At 50.0% G+C, this 18995-nt stretch overlaps 3 long non-coding RNA genes across 3 annotated transcripts in view; 2 read left to right on the plus strand and 1 right to left on the minus strand.

Moving 5' to 3' along the window:
* Nucleotides 1–18995, plus strand: part of LOC137484980 (uncharacterized) — a 344848-nt gene that overhangs the window by 181624 nt on the left and 144229 nt on the right. The window lies entirely within an intron of this gene.
* On the minus strand, nucleotides 13713–14193 carry LOC137485018 (uncharacterized). Its single transcript, XR_011005156.1, has 2 exons — nucleotides 14134–14193; nucleotides 13713–14013 (listed from the first exon to the last, which is right to left on the minus strand). It is a non-coding gene; the product is annotated as an uncharacterized lncRNA (long non-coding RNA).
* Nucleotides 15083–16430, plus strand: LOC137485019 (uncharacterized). The gene is made up of 2 exons (XR_011005157.1): nucleotides 15083–15135; nucleotides 15256–16430. It is a non-coding gene; the product is annotated as an uncharacterized lncRNA (long non-coding RNA).

Consider the following 18995-nt stretch of genomic DNA (forward strand, 5'->3'; position numbering starts at 1 on the left):
AAGAGGGGGGGAAAAGGTCTGAAAAGAGGCAAGACAATCCTAGAATTTGGGGTGATTTTGACAAAAAGTGGACATATTTAACTGTGTTTCTCATTTTGGAAATGCTAGAGTATTTTGTTTGGATATGTCCTACTCTGACATATTTTTTCACTTTGTATGACACCAAAAAAATCCCAATTCAGAGCTGAACTGCCCCGTATTGCACAAGAAATTGAGGTGAAGAGCATCTTGCAGGACTGAGGTACCCCTGACATGAAAGACAGGAGCAGTCAGGGATGCTGCCATGGAAACTGAGCCCTGCTTGGGCAGGAGGGGCTGGGTAGCCAGGGCTGGGCTGTGCCCTCCTGCTCCAGTGTCCACAGGCTGCTGACTATTGTGACATGAGCTCCAGTAAAAAAGTTTCTCTGGATCACTCAGGAAGAGGAGTAAGCCTTAATGAAGGTGCAGAGGGAACTTGCTCCCCTCCACAGCAGGAGCTGCAGGAGCTGGGCCAGGTCCTGTGTCACTCCGCCACGCCTCAGTCCTGTCCCCACCTGCCAGAGAAGTGCTCCCTGCCTGAGAACGTGCCAGGATCAGGCAGCACAGCTCCCCAGGATCAGCCAGCACAGCTCCTTGGGATCAGCCAGCACAGCTCCTTGGGATCAGGGCAGCACCAGGATCAGGCAGCACTGCTCCCCAGGATCAGGCAGCACCAGGATCAGCCAGCACAGCTCCCTGGGATCAGGCAGCACAGCTCCTTGGGATCAGGGCAGCACCAGGATCAGGCAGCACTGCTCCCCAGGATCAGGCAGCACCAGGATCAGCCAGCACAGCTCCCTGGGATCAGGCAGCACAGCTCCTTGGGATCAGGGCAGCACCAGGATCAGCCAGCACAGCTCCCTGGGATCAGGCAGCACAGCTCCCCAGGATCAGGCATCACCAGGATCAGCCAGCACAGCTCCCTGGGATCAGGCAGCACAGCTCCTTGGGATCAGGCAGCACAGCTCCTCAGGATCAGCCAGCACCAGGATCAGGGCAGCACAGCTCCCCAGGATCAGGCAGCACAACTCCCCAGCCTCCACCACCCTCAAAGGGTGCAGCAGTACAGACTCAGATTTTGTTCACCAAACTCACATTACCATTCTCAGAAGAGCCTGACCTTTATTTCTCAAATCAAATGTCAAAGATGTTTAGCAAGAGACTCAGTGAACTGCAGAGAGCTCCTGCTCTGCAGGAGGTGGCAGGAGAACTGCTGGAGGACATGGGCCCATCGCTCTGGGGTGCTCAGGCTGCTTCCCTGGGCCCTGTTCAAAGTCACCACCAGTTGAGTCTACAGGGAAAGGGCTTTGTCCAAAGGGGGAGGGGTGGATTCAGATATCCCTGAAGAGCTGACAGGGTGATAAGATGCCCTGGAAGATTCGGGCACAGCCACGTGGTCCATCTGGTCATCCTTCCCAGCAAACCTCTGCTTTGTACCCCTGGTGTTTTATTTTGAACCCTATTGGAAGGAGAGCTGGAAGAAGCCACATCCCTGGAGATGTGCCAGGACAGGGGCTGGCTGGGCAGCCCTGGAGAAGCAGCTGCTGGGGGAATAATGGCTCACCCAGGAGCATAGTTACCTCCTTGTCCCATGAAGAAAAGCACTGGAGAAGATCAGGGGATCCTGAGATCTCATATCCTTTCCCTGGATGTCATCCCTGCAGACCTGTCCCTCTGGGAAACTGATATTCCCTTAGGCTTTTGGTTTAAAATGCCCATATTTTTATTTCTTCCATAGAAAGTTCAATGTTCCCAAGCTCAGCAGATGCCTCCATAGTCAGTGTCTGGAGTTATCACCTTGTTTTCTGTTAAAAAGCTGTTTTAACAGGAAATTTCTGCCTGGTGTGAGCACCCAGAGGGCAGCTCTGTTTTGTGGGGAGCTCTAAGCTGCTCCCAGGGCTGGAGCTTCTCTGGAGCCAGGCTGGGAGAGCTGGGGGTGCTCACCTGGAGACCAAAAGGCTCCAGGGAGAGCTGGAGAGGGACTTGGGACCAGGGATGAAGGCACAGCACACAGGGAATGGCTTCCACTCCCAGAGGGCAGGGATGGATGGGATATTGGGAATTAGGAATTGTTCCCTGGCAGGGTGGGCAGGCCCTGGCACAGGGTGCCCAGAGCAGCTGTGGCTGCCCCTGGATCCCTGGCAGTGCCCAAGGCCAGGCTGGACATTGGGGTTTGGAGCAGCCTAGGATCGTGGAAGGTGTCCCTGCCCATGGCAGGGGTGGGATGGGATGAGCTCTGACGTCCCTGACAACCCAAACCATTCAATGATTTTGTGATTCTGTGCATTCTGAGAATGGCAGAGCAGCACGGGCAGGGCAGGGTGACCCCAGCCATTCTTTGGGAGAGTGACAGGGACCAGAGCTGGCATCTCCCCTTGGGTGCTTTGCTGTACCCTAGCCCACCCCTATGGACCTCCTGCTTTGCTGTCGTTCTGCAGCTCTGCAGGGTCAAAGCCTGGGACTGGTCTGGCCACACTCAGCAGGGCTCAGCTGGGCTGCCCTCCCCTTGCTGGCAATAAAATAAGCTCAAAAACTCAGAGAAATGGAGAATTAATCCTTGATCCTCTTTGGAGTCGAGAACATCACCCTGAGAGTCTTCAGGAAACACTTTCCTGCCTTGTCCCCTTTACATCTGGCCCCTGCTTTCTCTCACTTGCAGGTGACCAGGATGGAGCTCCCACCTGGGGCACAGGAACTGCTTCCCACCAGATTCCATGAGTTATCCAAACAGAAGCAAAGCCTGACTGCTGTTCCTACACAGACATGGAAGACCATGGGATGATTAAGCACCTTTTCTAACCTGACTATCCTACGTTACAACAGGAACCAGAGAGGGAGAAAAGAGCCCAGTTTCTTATCCTACCTCCCTTCAGCTCCCTCCATACTCCTCCTCCCAGCACTCTGTCCATGGGATCCTCATCCTCCTCATCCACACTGTTCTAATCACTCTCCTTTTATGTAAGGTTTATATATTTACTGTTGCACTACAACACAAAATAACTTAGGCACTTACACTAAGATCAAAAGAGCAAAAGTAAGTAACTTTTATTTTTGACTTTGTAATATATAGAATTCTAAAAGTGACAGTGGATTGGAGGATGAAATTGCCACCTCTCCAACCACACTGGTCAAACCAACAGTCCATCAATTCTCCCACAAAGAAGAACGTAAAACAATCATTACTTACATGAACAGTGAGAGAACTTCAGTAGAAATATGTAAACATCAGAAGGTATGGAAAACTTTTAAAAGAACTTTAAAACTTGTAAAAGAACAGGGCAACAATTTACAGCCTTAACTCCAAGATGCACAAAGTTTTTTCTCCAGGAGTGGAGTTGTCAGTCCATCTGTCACAGGAACAACTCCCCATCTCAGGGCTGTGGCAGAGACTCACCAAGCTGTGCAGTGCAGATTTATGTGCTGGCAATAACCAGGTACTGTGGCACGGACTGCAAAGTGGAATTCCCTGCAGGAAAGCACAATGTGACCCATTCCATCTCCCTGCCTCCTGGGGAGGTTTATAGACTGGCTCTCACTGTCCTGTCTGGGCAGAAAGAGTCCAGTCCACATCCCAGAAAATACCCTGACAGGCTGAGATGTTGATATTTGCACTGAGTCTGGGATGAGCCCGTTCCTTTGTTCCCCCTGCTCCTCTCTCAGTGGGGTGTCACCTTCCCAGGATTGAAGGCCAGCAGCATCCTGGGCTTTTCCACAGCCGCACTGCCAACAAACCATGCAAGGGCTTTGTACCCAGCACGTTTGAGACCACATCTGGAGCAATGTGTCCAGTTTCAGGACTCCCAGTAGTAGATATTGATGAACTGGAGGGTTCAGGAGAGGGTCATCAAGATAGTCATGGGGCTGGAGCATGGTGAGGAGAGAGCAAGGAATTGTTCAGCCTGGAGAAGGGAAGGCTCTGGGGGCATGCCCAGCAATTGGATGGTGCCTTCTTCCTGGGGAGACAGAGCCAGGCCACAGCAAAGAATCTGGACACAAACTGGAATAGGAGAGGTTCAGAATGGATGTGAGGGGAGTTTTCTCCCAGTCTAGCACAGAAATAGGCTGTAGCATCTCTGTTCCTGGAGGTGTTAAAGACCCACCAGGAGGAAGCCCCTAGCAGTCTGATTTCATTGCTGGTCTGAAGGCAGCTGCACCACAGCCCTCCTGTGGTCACCTCCAAACCAGGTCATTCTGTGATTTCAGGATCATGATTAGGGATCACAGTTTCCTGGGGTGTCAGGCAGGCTATCCCAGCCTGCTCTGCTGGGTGGTGGGACCAACATGGGCCTGGAGATGCCAGGCACACACCAAGGCCTCCTTCTACTCCACAGGCTGGAAACAGATGGCTGCCACAAGCTGCTGCTTCTGTGTGCATCCAGGATTGCTGTGTGCAGCAGGGAGGGAAACACATGGAGATGAGACCAAAACAGCACCTGGAGCAGCCATGGCAGCATCTCCGTGGCTAAACAGCCCTGTGAATGCACCTGTACAAAGTGCATACCTTCAGCAGCAGCTCTGCCAAAGGTACTAACCCAGCCCAGCTGCTGTTCTGCTCAGCAACTGCTGTGTCCAAAGGAAAATGGGCTAAAAGGTCCTTGAGGATGTGCAGGGATAGCTCAGGATCCAGTACAGCTCAGGGGTGTTAAGGTATCCTTGTGCTGGAATTGGTCCCATGCAGAACCAGCACAACTCAGGATCCAGGTAAAGCCTGAGGCATCCCCAGCTGAGCAAATCACAGCTGGAGAGACAACAGAGTTCCTGACACATCCCCCATGTGTGATATATCCAGGGCTGCTTTCCAGGATTTGGCTGTGCTTGGGCTGTCAATGCAGAGCAGAGCAGCTGGGGCTGCCCCTGGATCCCTGGAAGTGTCCAAGGCCAAGCTGGATGGGGCTTGGAGCACCCTGGGATTGTGGAAGGTGTTCCTGCCCATGGCAGGGAGTGGAGCTGGATGAGCTTTGAGCTTCTTCTCAACCCAAACCATTCTGGCAGTCTCTGATTTCTTTCTTGCAGCTTCAAATGTAGCCAATCACATGAGGAGAGATGGGATCCCAAGGGGAGGAGGCAGTTTAGTAGGGAGCTGCTGGGTGGGATGTACCTCCTTTGAGCACATGGAATTGTGAGAAGGCTGTGGCTTGGTGAGTGCGAGGATGTGGTTGCACCAGTAAAAACCATCCATTACAGGTTCACCTGGAAATGGCATTTTTTCCAGTAAGATGTGCTGACACCAGACCTGAATTCCAACAGTTCTTGTTCCCTGTGCCCAGGTAGGAGTGTTAGGGAAGCACAGGAAACATGAAAAGAGCACAGGGGTGAACTGAACTGAGAAGAAACCCCCCACTGCCTCGGTGGTGCTCGACCCAGCAGGGAGCTCTGATGTGACATGGAGGGTGATCCTGGAGCACAGCAAAACTCAGCAAAACTCAGGCTTTGCTGGATGGAGTCCAGGCCTTCCCAGCCTGCCTCTGCTTTCTGCTCCTGTCACATGGCAGGTCCTTCTGATTGATTTTAGAGTGTTTTTTTTTTTCCAAAAGCATGCTTGGGAGTTTGTTTACTGTGCACTGAGAAGACTCTTGCTCTTGTCATGGTCAACAATCCATCAGGGAGGATTTGCAAAACGTGCATCCCTGGCCTAGAGCCTCATCAGTGCTTCCTTGGCAATTCTGAGCAGGTCTGGTCTCCTCCAGTGCTAACAGGAGGCACTGAGGGGTAGGTTAGGAGACAACTCAGCCCCAGAGCAGCTCAGCAGCAAACCTTCATCATACCTGGACATGTGAAAACATAATGAGGCAAAATATGGTTCCCCACCGGCATCCTCCCACCCCTGAGAGTGTGGCACAAATCTGATTAGAGCATTTTCAGTCAAATGCACTTGAAACAAAGCTCGGGGTTGGGATTTCTCCTTTCAAGCTAAACAGGGCTATTGTGGTGTTCTGTACATGTTTCTGCTTGCTGAGGAAAATGTGTGTTTTCTACCAAAAACTGAGAACTCAATATCTCCACATGGAGATTTCCATGCTGCATCTTCAGAGGTGGGGCTGCTTCCTTCCTTTCCCATCTATAAAACTCCCCAATGACTTCAGGCTCCCTCCTCCCTGTGAGAGGGAATGTATATCCCATCCCAGCCACCACAGCCAAGGAGAGGCACTGCTGGCAAAAGGAGACCAGGAGCATGAGGGACAGCTGTCCAGCCACTCCTCTGAGATTTCCATGGCATAAATGGCTGAAAATCTGGACCCAGTGAGTGCTGAGAGTCCCAGGGAGTGTCCCTTAACTTCTGTCTCCAGAGGAAACATGAGATCCCCACAGGAGTGCTGGGATGACAGCCCTGAGTGTTCCTAGCACTGTCTGCACAGCCAGGATGATGGGACCCAGGCATTCCAGGGAAGCAGAGGCTGAGCATCAGTGGGCATCAGGAATAATTGCAGCATCGACTGCTGCTGATCCCAAAAAAGGTTGTGGCTGGCACAGGGATTGAGAGAAGGGAAGCAGAAATAATCTCTGGCCAATTTTCCAGTAGATGCCCCAGATGCACACTCAGTTTTAGGGCATTAGAGGAAGGGGAACCCTTCAGATAATGTCTGTATTGATACAGAAATGAACAAATACTCTTATCTGTGAAATAAATCTCCTCTAGTTCACACTTTCTGTAAATGCCAGTATTTCCCTGTCCCTTGGCCAGCCAAGTCTCACCATCCCTTGCCAGGTGTGGTTTGTGGTCTCCTCTCAGCACATTCAGAGAATGTCTGTAGGCAGAGCAGTGTCATCATTCCCTCTGGCAAGACCTGTTGAAGCCAATGATTTGTAGGACCGAGCTGAGACTCCTGGGAGCTGGAAACCTTCCCATTTGGATCTGACAGCAGTGGTGGGACCAGTAGATCCTGGCTGTACCCACTTGCTTTCCCAACAGCAAGAAGGAGGATGCCAAGGACCACAATTCTGGATCACTCAGCAGGTGAAAGAGATGCCAGATGTGACAAGGGCAGTGGCACTGGATGCTTGGGAGGTCCTGCAGACTTCTGGGATGAGTCTCCAGCACAGCTCAGGCCCACAGATCCACAGGGGCACAGCCAGGAAGCTGGGACTGAGGGAATGGCCTTCATTCAGTCCCTGTCCCCCACTCACCTCTTCTTTCCAGGGAACACTCACAGGGGGAGGAACTGGCCACTTCTCAGGGCAGGGTAAACCCTCACTTATAAAAGATTGCACTTCCTTCTAGCCCAGCTTCACAGCCTTGGACACTAAGCCCTTTTGCTGTGCAGCTGAAGAGCCCTGCACTGTCAGAACCCTCCTCCCCTGCAGAAGTTGCGAGCCTCTGCCAGCCACTGCCTGGGGCCCTCCTTGGTAAAGAAAACAGGAGGAAGAAGCTTGCTCAGTGCTCAGCTTTAAGGCAGGATTGTGGCTAGCATTGCATTTTGATTAGGATGCTGTCTTGGGTTGACTTTATGGTGATCCTCCATTCCCTGATCACCTGCTTTATGCCCAGAGATGTCTGTGGTATGGTTAAGGTGACCTGTGACAAGCACATTTCTCTCTCTCTCAGGATTTTTCATAGAGGAGCACAGAGAGAAGAAAGAGAAAACACTCTCTATTTCTGCTCCTTGTTTTTCCCATGTGGAATGTGTTTGGAGAATTGTTTACCCGGGGTGATTGCTTGATTGGATTCTGGTGAGAATTGTTTGAGCCTGATGACCAATCCAATCCAACTGTGTCTGGACTCTTGCGAGAGGGTCACGAGTTCTGAGTTAATTAGATATAGTAGTTAAAACAAGTAAGTATGTAATTTTAATATCTTCCTTTATATAGTATATTAATGTGTTACAGCATAGTTATAATAAAGAAATCATTCAGCCTTCTGAACTGGAGTTGGACATCATCATTCCTTCCCACTAAGTTCACCCACATTTTACAATAGTGATCCAGGGGTTGAGCCCCGGGCTCAGGCTCTCTTCCATCTCCCTCCCTCCGCCACAGTAGGCAGCTACACAGCTGTAACTTCATTGCTGGATTCGTTTTCGCCAGTTTAGGCAAGCAGCTTCTGGGGTTTTTGGGTTTTTTCTTTCCCTTGGCCTGGAGGCTTTTCACCAGCAAATTGTTCTGGCACTTTTTTTGTTGTTTGTTCTCTCTCCAGCCTGGGGAGCCTGCGGGGCAGCTCTGGGCGGTCGGAACCCCGGAAGACTGAGGCAGCAAAAGAAGGGACACCAAACTCTGCCAACTTCGCCTATGCCAGAAATCCAACAGGTTCCCAGCTGCTGTGAACTCTGTTTTTCTCCCCTCACAGACACAAAGAAGGGCAGTCACCATCTTTGCCTCTTGGCCACGTGGTGAGGTGAGGTTGGGGTGTAAGGTTCAATTTTCTTTTTGTTCCTGTGCTTTGTGGGTATCTTGCTTTGTTAATAAACAGTTTTGGGTTTGTATTTTTTTTCCCCTTTCATCCCCTGGTATCCATTTGTCTCATTGGTAGAAGAAAAGGGAGTTATTCAAACCCTCTCTCTTTAGGGAAAAACACTAATTTTAGAGCATTTTTCTCCTAGAATTTGTCTCCAAGCTGAGACAGATGCTTTTCTGCTGTGGGTGACCCCCTCAGACCAAATTTGAAGTGCAGATCACCTATGGCACTTAAGGCCATTAAAACATCCACCAGCTTTGATCTCAAATTCTCATCCCAGCTCCACTGAGGGTGTTCCCTTTTTTTTTATGTAGCTTTTCCCTGAATTTTCACGGAAGGATACATGCAATGTTGGTTCCTTGAAATCCTTGCACCCCAAAGTCCCCCGCTCATGGCCTTGGTGATGCTTGTTCAAGCAAATGACCAATTGTGGGCAGCATCCCACTTGGGCCACAGCACCTTCCTGTGCCCAAGAACAGCACCAGAGACCCACAGGCAGCACTGAGGGGAAGTCTGCTGGGCTCAGAAATATTGCAAGGATCCTTCTGACTCTGCCCTGCCTCATGTTCCAGCTGGTCCTCGGAGGAGAGGAGCTGTGGAAGCTGTTCCCATCCCTCCCACAGCATGCACACACCATCCAAAGGGGACCAGAGCTCTGACTCCACTCCTGCATTGTTGTGTTGTTTAGGAAAAAGGCCAACCTCCATCTTCTTCTCCTCCTTGCTGCTTGGAGGTGACAGGCATCACATAGCCCAGAAGAGCTACTCCAATCCAACCTCCCCATCCGAGAGCAGGGCCAACCATCAGCAATGTGACAGTCAATCAATGGGCCTGATTAATTAACTCCTAATAAGTTAATCTGAGCTCAGGCAGAGAGGAGGCCTCCTGGTGAAAGCAGCGCTCTCAGGCCTTGCAGGCAGGGGGAGAAAATCGATTCCCTGGCTGCCCCATTTATCACAGCAGAAACATAGCCAGATGGAACAGCAGTGCTGGATGGATAGAATGTTAGGGCAGAGCTGCATGCAGAGCTGTGTGGTCCTGCTGGAGCACCCTGGGAGGAGGATGAAGTGATAAATAAAAGGAAGATGGAAAAAAAAAAAAAAACATAGGAAAGAAACCTTTTCAAAGAGTACAGGAGAGCCTCTCTCCACGAGAGAGGAGAGAGGCTCCAGGAACCATCAGCCATCCCCTGAGCATGGTCAGAATCTTCATGTCCCCCTCCACTCCTGTTAGATCTGTGGTTCCCGAGGCTGAGCAGAGGGGGATTGCTGCAAACAGGCTGCTTTGGCTGCTGCCTGAGAGGACAGTTTGAAGGTACAGAAGCAGCTCAGCTTTCTGAGAAGTTCTGGCAGCCAGGGTCTGTGAGAGGTGCTGAGCCCAGGGACATGCTCAGGGTTCAGGGCTCATGGGAAGCCATGTCCTCTTGGCATTGTTCAGTTCTGTCCTTCCACAGCTGAAAGAGAAGATGATGCATTTCTACTCCACTGCCGAAATGGGCTTACTGGGGCTCTTCCACCCATTTTTGACCATGCAATGGGGCACAGAAGGTGTTAGATCCTAAATACATCTCCGCTTCCTCACCAGCATGACCCTACTCTGCAGCAGAGAGCAGCAGGGCTTGAAGGAGCAGGATCTCCACTACCCCATAGCAGACTGCAGGATGAAAGCACATTTCCCCCTGCTGTCAGTGACCTTTCTTACTTGATTTCAGTATTTTCTTATTCTTCCTGCCCTTTCTTCTCTAGCTCTCTGCTCAGTCTCCCTGTGCTCCCTTCTGCTCCTGCCCAGGAGCCAACCTGCCTGCTGTGGACTCTGGTGCCTCTCTGTCATCCTCAGACTCCAGTGTCCCACACCAGGGACACACTAAACTCCTGGCAGCCTGCTGCCATGCCTCTTATCTTGATTCACAGTCCTGGCTTGACCAAAAGAGCTGCTCAATCATCTTTGTCCCTGACTTTGGTGCTGTGCTCTCTTCTTTCAGCATTACTACCCTTGCTCAGCCCTGTCCCTTCCCTGCCAGACCACAGCTCTCGGCTCAGTCAAAGAGGCTCCAAAAGCTGCTCTGCTCTGGTTGAGCTATCCGACTTTGTGCTCTGTAGCTGCCACATGATTAACCAGCTTCACAGAGCCCTCTTCTGTTCCTGGGAGACACTGACAAAATGCTCTTCCCTCTCCCACCACTTCCCTTCCTCCTTCTCCTGCACAGCTTTGTGCCAGGTCTGCTCTCTGCCACCTCCGTTCTGCTCTGTTGATGGCTCCCATGGTGTTTCCTTTGGAGGATCTTTTCTATTCCTTTCTCAAGTTCCTGATGGCTCTTCTCCTGGTCCCTTGTCCCTCCACACATGAAGCCACACAGAGTAGACTCATATCCAGCTCTGAACAGCTCCTTTTAATCTCGAGTAAACATTTTATCTTGTGCCTTTAATGTCTCCTGAGGGATAACCAGGCATCACTCATGCTGAGTATCACGATCAAACTCATCTGAAAACCCTTCCCCATGGCACCTGCCTGGGTAGGACGAGTTGCCCAGGAGGTGACAGTTTGTCCTCGTATGGAGGAGAACAAACCTGACAGCTCCTGCTGGGGCTCATGGGGCTGGATCCCAATGCTGGGCTGCACATGGACAGTTAATGTGCCACGACTGGAAATTCAGAGCCTGGCACCTTTCATGCAGCCTTCCTGGGTGAGTCTTTGCCCAGATCTGCTGATTTGTGATTGCAATGCTAAGTGCTTTAGAGCACAATGTAAGGTCTGGTGAGCACTGCAGCATCTGGGCTAAGAATGTGTTTTTACAACCAGCAAGGTTTGATTTAGCAATTACAACAATAATCTTTTAGTAATTCACATTTCTGTAAGCTGGTGAATGGCTGGTAAATGTGCCAGACCCCTTCAGGCATGTTTTTGTTGTTAACACTCAAATTATTTAAGCATGTGCACTATGTCTTGGGTTGCCAGTTGAATTAACTTTTTTTTTTTTTTTTTTTTTTACTTACATAACTTGCATTTCTTAATCAGGATTGTCACAGACAGCCACCAAGGCATGTACAGAGAGGCTTTGTGGAATAATCACTCAAATTAAACTGCCTTGTAAATACCAGAATGTTAAAAAATAAATAAATGTTCGGATGCCCAATTTCTTGTGCAGACTGTCAAACATCTGTGAACAGGAGTGAACCACTTTCAGGGCTTTGTCTTACATATTTATTCAGGAACACTTTTTTCCCTGTTTTATGCAAATCCAGCTTGCCTGACTGCTTACAGAGAAGATCTGTGAAGGACTTTTTAGGATGGGCTTATCAGAAACTCTCTTTGAAAGAGAGCAAAAAACTAAGCAAGCCATTATTCACCCAGCTTTCCAGACTCCAGGAGCAGAAAAGGCACAGAATGTCTCTGAGGAGCTGTCCAAGAGGGCTGGAAATCCCTTGGATCCCTCTCTCCAGGCTGATAACTCTGCAGCACCTCCATGCACATCAAATGCTGGCTCAGGGCATTTGTTCTTCCCCCTTCCTCACTTTCACTATTTCAAGTTTTAGCATGACAAAGGATCGTCACAACATGCTCAGTTTCCCTTAGTCAGCACTGACAACCACGAACTCTGGTCATGGGTCCAGTGAATGAAACCCAGATGTGATGTCAGGGCTTTTGGGGCTGTCATTTGAGAGGAAGAAGATGAAGAGTCACACATTTGCAGTGTCTGTGAGGCTGCAGGAGGTGGTGTGAGGGTGCTGTGCCCCTGGCTGAGCTGGTCACTCACTCTGGGCACAGCCACATCAGGTCACAGCAGAGTGAGCAGATTATGGGGATGTGCCATCCAGACAGGGCCATGACTGAAAAATGCATCGATAAAAACTGTTCCTTAAGCCCAACAGGCTGGAAAACATCAAAATAGTTTTGATTTTGGAGACACCAGTGTCTCCATGGGTTTGAAGGGCTGCAGACACTCTTCTTTCAATAAAGCATCTCGGGATATTTTAAAGTTCCACACAAGTGTTTGCTGGTCTCTGAGTGCCTTATCTAGAAATATGTTTTGACCAGTAAAGTTCATGTTCCATCAGCACCACGTTAATCCAAACCCAACGAGAAGTTGATCTGCACAGTCTGCAAACCATGAACAGACATTTGATCATGGAATCATTCTGGTTGGCAAAGATCAAGGCCAAGGCCCTTCTCTTTTAACTGTATCAAATATTATTGTTTCACTCCTCATTTTGCTATTAAAGAAAGTGGCAGCACAGGGAGAGCACACGAGCCACCATCCCAAAGCCCAGCATCACCATTAATGGTTTCAGGTAGCTCAGATGACATTTTCTCCCCAAGAGAGGCCATTTCTTCTCAGTATTGCACAGGTGTGCTCACTGCCAGGTGTGTACACCATGGTGGCTGGTGTGTCACACACCAGCAGGCTTCCAAATGCTTCTCCACCTCAGTCTCAGCCCTGCTCAGCTGTTCCTGCCACCTCCTCCTGGACTCCCAAGGAAAGCTGGCCCACTGGGGACATGAAGACCACCAAATCTACCAGTTACTCTATTTCTCCTTGAAATTTCTAGGGGCTAAACCTGTGACTGAGACAGTGTCTGAGGTGTGTGAGGATTCCCTCAGAGCATTTTGATGCAGAAACAAAGACAATTCCCAGGAAGCAGCTCAGCTAGAAGCATGGTTCTGCACACAGGAAAGGGTTTGACTCAAGTCTTTGGTTCATCAGAAATTTAGAACCATTGAATCATTAAATCATAGAATGGTTTGGGCTGGAAGAGACATTAAAGCTTCATTCTGACCCTCTGCCATGGCAGGGACACCTTCCACTGTCCCAGGCTGCTCCAAGCCCTGTCCAATCTGGCCTTGGGCATTGCCAGGGATCCAGGGGCAGCCACAGCTGCTCTGGGCACCCTGTGCCAGGGCCTCACCACCAAAGGAAGAAAGAAAGAAACAAATGCAGTTTTTCCAAGTACTTCTTGATTTCCACCTCCTGCATCTCCAGATGCTCATGAAGCATTTGAAAATAAAATCACAATAACTTTCTTTCTCTTTCCAGCTTTTAGAGGGAAAGTTTGATTAGTTCTAATTTTATGCATATATCTGCCTCCTCGCTTCCTGCCCTTCTCCACAGGTCCATGCCTGTTTGTGTTTGTTCAAAGAAATAATGCAGTGAGTGAAAATACAGTTCAAGAGATGAACTTTGTAGCTGGATTTGAAGAGGGCCAAGCCTGTAGCCACACTTCTCCACTGGGGTAGGGATATACACAGCCTGTGGCCACACTCTGATCTCTCTCTCACTGCATAATCACAGCAGAGGTAGCAACTGTCATCTTCATCCCACTGAGTATTTTAATGTTTGCTTTTCTTTTTCTCCCAGTGTCCCACAGAGGCAATTAAACAGAGCAGGGAATTAAGCAGGGCTCGCAGCAGGTCTGCATTTCCATGAGGCTGTTCTTAATGAGGGTTTCCTTGATGAGGCCTTTGGTGGAGACTCCTCTGTATGTCCTTGGCAAGGCACAGCACTGTCCCATCTTCACGGTCAGTGGGAGTGGAGCCACTCCTTTCCCTGGGTCACATTTCCTCTAGGAAGCTCTGCAGGGCTCCAAGCTGTGGGTACACACAGACCAGTGCTGTGGAGAGAGGAAATGTGGGAGTTCCAGCAGGGGCAGGACATGGCTCCAGGGTGAGCAGAACTTGTTGCCTGCATTCCAGGGCAACGTGGGATGAAATATCTGGCATTTATTTCCAACATGCAGAAGTCAGAAGTTGCCCATTCCCATCTGGTTGACTCCAGCAGTGCTGCCATTGCCTGGGATTAAGGCCCAAGGCTGGGCAGGACCCCCCCTCAGCCCCAAGCCTCTGTGGCTTTCCCTGTGCTCTTTGTGTGCCTCAAGCACAGCATTTCATAGAATCACAGAATCATGGAATGGTTTGGGTGGGAAGGGACATTACAGCCCATCCCATTCCACCCCTGCCATGGGCAGGGACACCTTCCACTGTCCCAGGCTGCTCCAAGCCCCAGTGTCCAAGCTGGCCTTGGGCATTGCCAGGGATCCAGGGGCAGCCACAGCTGTTCTGGGCACCCTGTGCCAGAGCCTCACCCCCCTCCCAGGGAACAAATTCTCCTTAATATCCAAATTTAATCCACCATCCTCAGTTTAAACCCACTACCCCTCATACTGTCTCTGCAGGCCTTTGCAATACGTCCCTCTCCAGCCTCTTGTAGGCCCCCTTTAGGCACTGGAAGGGGCTCTAAGGTGTCCCTAAAGCCTCAAGAGGATGATGCACAACAGACACAGCAGCATGATGACCTCAAGGGTGCCCTGACAGCATCACTCTCCTTCCCCAGCCACGGGGGTTTGTGCTCATCCAGCATTTCTCACTGGCTCCTGCTGAGCCAACCCAGCAGCCCCACTGAGGAGCCCAGCACACCATTCCCAGCCACTTTCACTTGAACCTGTGCTAAACATTCCAGTGCACTCTAATTGAGGCTAATGGAGCTGGAAGCGCAGGTCTGGCAGCAATATGTCACCACACATGTGCCAGATGGTTCCCATCACCATCCTCAGGGGCCTCTTCTCACCCACTTATCACAGCTCTGACCAGCCCCAGCCTGCTGACAGCAGCACGTGGGGAGCAGCTCAGCAGAGAGAGGAGCCGCAGGACAGCTGTATTTCCAGCAGATTTCCAGCGGGATTGGGGGCTCTGGAAGGGAACAGTGCTAGTGCACAGCGAGCAGAGACCTTGGCAAGGTGTCCTGTCTTTCCTTACTCAGCATGTGCAGGACATGGCAAGTCACCAGGATGGGAGGATGAGGGATGGTGTGTTGGTTCTGTGGACTGCAAATTCTCAGGATGTTTTTTTATTGACAGGGAAAACATTTAAACTTCCCCAGAATGTTTCATTCTTATGAAAATCTTTTAGCCCAAATCTGAAGGTAGGACAGCATCATTTTTCTGATGTTTCATGGTGTGTGCTGGAGAGGAGCTTCCATCCCACTGGGAGGTGGGAACACAGAAAGTGCAGAATTCAGTGTGATGGCAGGAAAATGAGGGTGTCAATGGGCAGTTCAGGGTCTGGTGATTTTGCATTTTGATTGAAGTGTTTCTATTAAAAATTTAGGTATTCCACAAAGCAAAAACCACCGTTTGAGTAATAGATCGAAATCTGGGCCAGCCCCATGACCCAGTGTGCCTTGGGAACATGTTCCTTGTTCAAGGCAGGGCTCCAGATCGCAGGAAAAACCCCTGGAAAGGAAGGCAGAGGAGCCAGCTTGCTGCAGAAGTGCTGTATGAATCTGAAATGTCAGTCCAGACTCCCCTCCTCTGCTGCAGGTTTGGGGACAGTGCTTCAGAGGGAACTCCACAGAACAGCCCCACCTTGCTCAGAGCTCCTTCACACTTTACTTCACTCAGGCAAGATGTTCTACTCCTTGAATGCCACCTGACAGTTCATTTCTCAAAATATGTTAATTACTGCTGACTGGTTTATTAGCTTGTTGCCAAGAATCCATAGTTTTCATAGGAAAGGCAATACCAGGCAGATGCTGCTTGATCTGAGACCTGCAGGGCTTAGCCCTTCATGCTGTGCAGTGTGAACACTCTGAGAGCCAGGGCACTCTGTGGCACTGCTGACCACAGGCTACACCCACAAATCATCAGCACCCAAGCTCAGGGTGTCAGAGACAGCTCCGCTGGCTTCCCTGAAGAGCAATCAAAACGTTCAGGTCAGATTTGGGTTTTCCATTTCCCTTCAAGGCTGTGCATATCCCAAGCTGAGTGCTCTGCAAATGCTCTTGTTATAAAGACCTGTGAATGCCCACATTCCACATTACCAGTAAACACCTTGTCCCTGTGTTCTGCTTTCCCAGCTGGGCTGCAGCTCCACAGAGGGATCCTGGGAGCACTGGTGGTGTCTGATGACTGACTGTCCCCAGCCATTTTCTCTCCAGACCTTTTCCTTTGCTCCTTTTCCTGATCCAAAGGAACCTCTGGATGCACTGGGCCATGAATGGATCTGCCAGGAGCCCTGTCCTGCCCATTCCCAACTCTTCAACAACTATGGCCTTGCTCACTGTGCCTTCCTGGCCTGCTTCCCTCTGTCCTTCCCAAGGACAGTGATTCTCCTCCTTTCCTATCCCTGTCCACCCCAGCTTTCATTCTTAACAGCCTTCTAGCACACAGCGTCACCAGCTCCACACCCTCCCAGCACAACCTCTGTGTCTCAGCCCCAGCAGCCAGGTTCCTCTTCCCAGGCTCAGAGGTGCCGGAATGTGGGGACAAGTTCTTGGATTTGATGGGAATACAGTGGCAGGAGTGCAATGTGTCCTGCCATGGCTCCTGCCCCACCTACTCAGCCACACAAAGGCCCCTGAAAGGCTACACCAGGTTCTCTGGCTCCATCCAGAACACTTCCAGGGCTTGTTCCCAGAGCCCTGGATCTCCATGGTGTCTCCTCTGAGGTGTTCAGCGGCTCCAAGTCCTGCAGGAACACCAGAGAGGCAGTGTGGAAACAAGGCGGCCTGGCTGCAACACCACCTCTGCTGAAGGAAGGCACTCCTATCACCCCAGCTCGATCCATTGCATCTCCTCTTTCTGGCTGAACAGTGGAAATCTTGCTTCCAGACAGGAAAAAGCTTCTCAGGAGCATTCGGATGGTTTCAGTGGGTTTCTGTTTCTTTGCAAAGATCTTCTTGATTTTCCTGGGAAGTCCCAAGAGACCAAACTCACCTTCCCCCTGGCACAGGGCTCTTTGGCACATCAGAGACCAAGGTTTGCTTTTATGCTCCCACATGAGAACCAATGTCCTCCACTGCCTGAGGTTTCCCAGGAGCTCACCCCTGGGCATTGCAGGTGGCAATGCCTTGGCTTTGAATCTGAAATCTTTATCTTTTTGTTAATTTTTTGGTAGCAGCCCTGACCTCCCCTGGCTGTGTGTACCTGTCCGTCAGATTTGTTGGTGTGCAGTTTATCTCTCCTGGATCATGGACATCTTAACCCCTACAATTCCACATTTTCCAGCACGGCCCCGCTCCCTCTGTGCTCCCCAGGGTGCAATCCCCCACCAGGTAATTGCAACCTGCATTTTTGTTTCCAGACAGTGACCTTGCATCCAGCAGGATTGTGCTGCACCTTGTCTGATTGCATGTCCCGAGCACAGCTAGCAGATTGATTGTCAACTATTTACTTCAGCCATTCACTCTTCATTATTCACAGTGTGAGATTCATCCCATAAATGAGGGAACTGGCTGGAATTGCTCTTTATTGGTTTTATTCTGTGATCATGTTCTGAGGCTTTTATAAACAGGAGGAGGGAAATTACAGGTGTATCACAATAGCCACACAAACATATCCTGCATCAATTTATTTTAGTGAAGACATGCTTTCTGGAGCTGATTCAAAAATTAGACTGGAAAAAGCCTTGTGATCTCCCTTTTGGTTTTTCCCCCCTTTTTCATAGCTGATGATAATTTTCTTATAGCAAACAAATACTTGCATGTGAGCAATCTCCAACCACACTGATGTGCACCTGGGTATTTTGAAGATTTTTATGTTTATGAAGGAAAAAAAAAATTTAGTGAAAAGCAGATCCAGAATACTCTGATCTTACTTGGAGTGTCACTGCCCTTTCCCTTCCATCTGCCAACACAGAGGTAGCAACTGAGCCCTGTCGAGTCTTCCAGCTCCTTCTGCTTCTGTCACTTCCATCAGCTTCTCTTTTCTTGGCTTTTTCTGACAACACAGAGAAGTTCCAAAAACTTTCCCATTCAAAAATAAGGTACCTCAGGGGCTGACTCACATCCAAGAGCAAATGTGAGGAGGTACCTTCATCCATCAGCTGGCCAAGGGTGGAATGATTTGGCTCTTGAATCAATTCCTACGAAATGAGCAGGGAGGGAGTGTTCAATTAGCAGCACTCACAAGCCCATTAAATGGCCATGCTGGTCTGTGCTGATTGGATCCGGGCACAAACATGAGGATCACATATCCTCCCTCCCAAGGAACTACAGCCAAACTGATTTAATATTCACTCAGCAAAACTCCTTCCAAAAAGCCCTTTTCTTCCCAGAGAAGCCACTTTTCAAAGTGATGTGTCTGAGTGGTTCAGCTTAAATCCCCAGCCCACTCAGATGCCTTTGCAGCCATCAGCCACCATTGTTCTTCACTTAAATCATGCTGAGCACAAGCCAGAACAATGGATGGAAAAGCTGGGTTAGCACATCAGTAGTGCACAACCCCAGTGGGACTGGAATTTATAGGCATAATGAGAATATCCAATTAGCAGTGTTAACACTGACATATTTGGGAGAGGACATTACTATACCTCCTACCACAGAGCTGAGCCAGTTTGTAACTGCTGGAGACTGAGGTGGGAGGAGTCCTAGAGATGCTATGCAGGGCTGCTCTGTCAGCACAAGAGCTGCTCTGCCAGGCAGGGGACACTGCTCCAGACAGTCTGGGGCTTGGCCATCCCCCAGGGGCACTCTCAGCCTTAGGTGACAGGAATATCTGCAGGATGTGGAGCTGGTGTTGCTGTCTTCAATTCATATTTTTATCATTTTCACTATCTGATGTTCATTAAGGGTTTTACTGACAAGGTTTCAATAAAAGTT

The sequence above is a fragment of the Anomalospiza imberbis genome, chromosome 18, assembly GCF_031753505.1.
Source record: "Anomalospiza imberbis isolate Cuckoo-Finch-1a 21T00152 chromosome 18, ASM3175350v1, whole genome shotgun sequence".
NCBI classification, from domain to species: Eukaryota; Metazoa; Chordata; class Aves; order Passeriformes; family Viduidae; genus Anomalospiza; species Anomalospiza imberbis.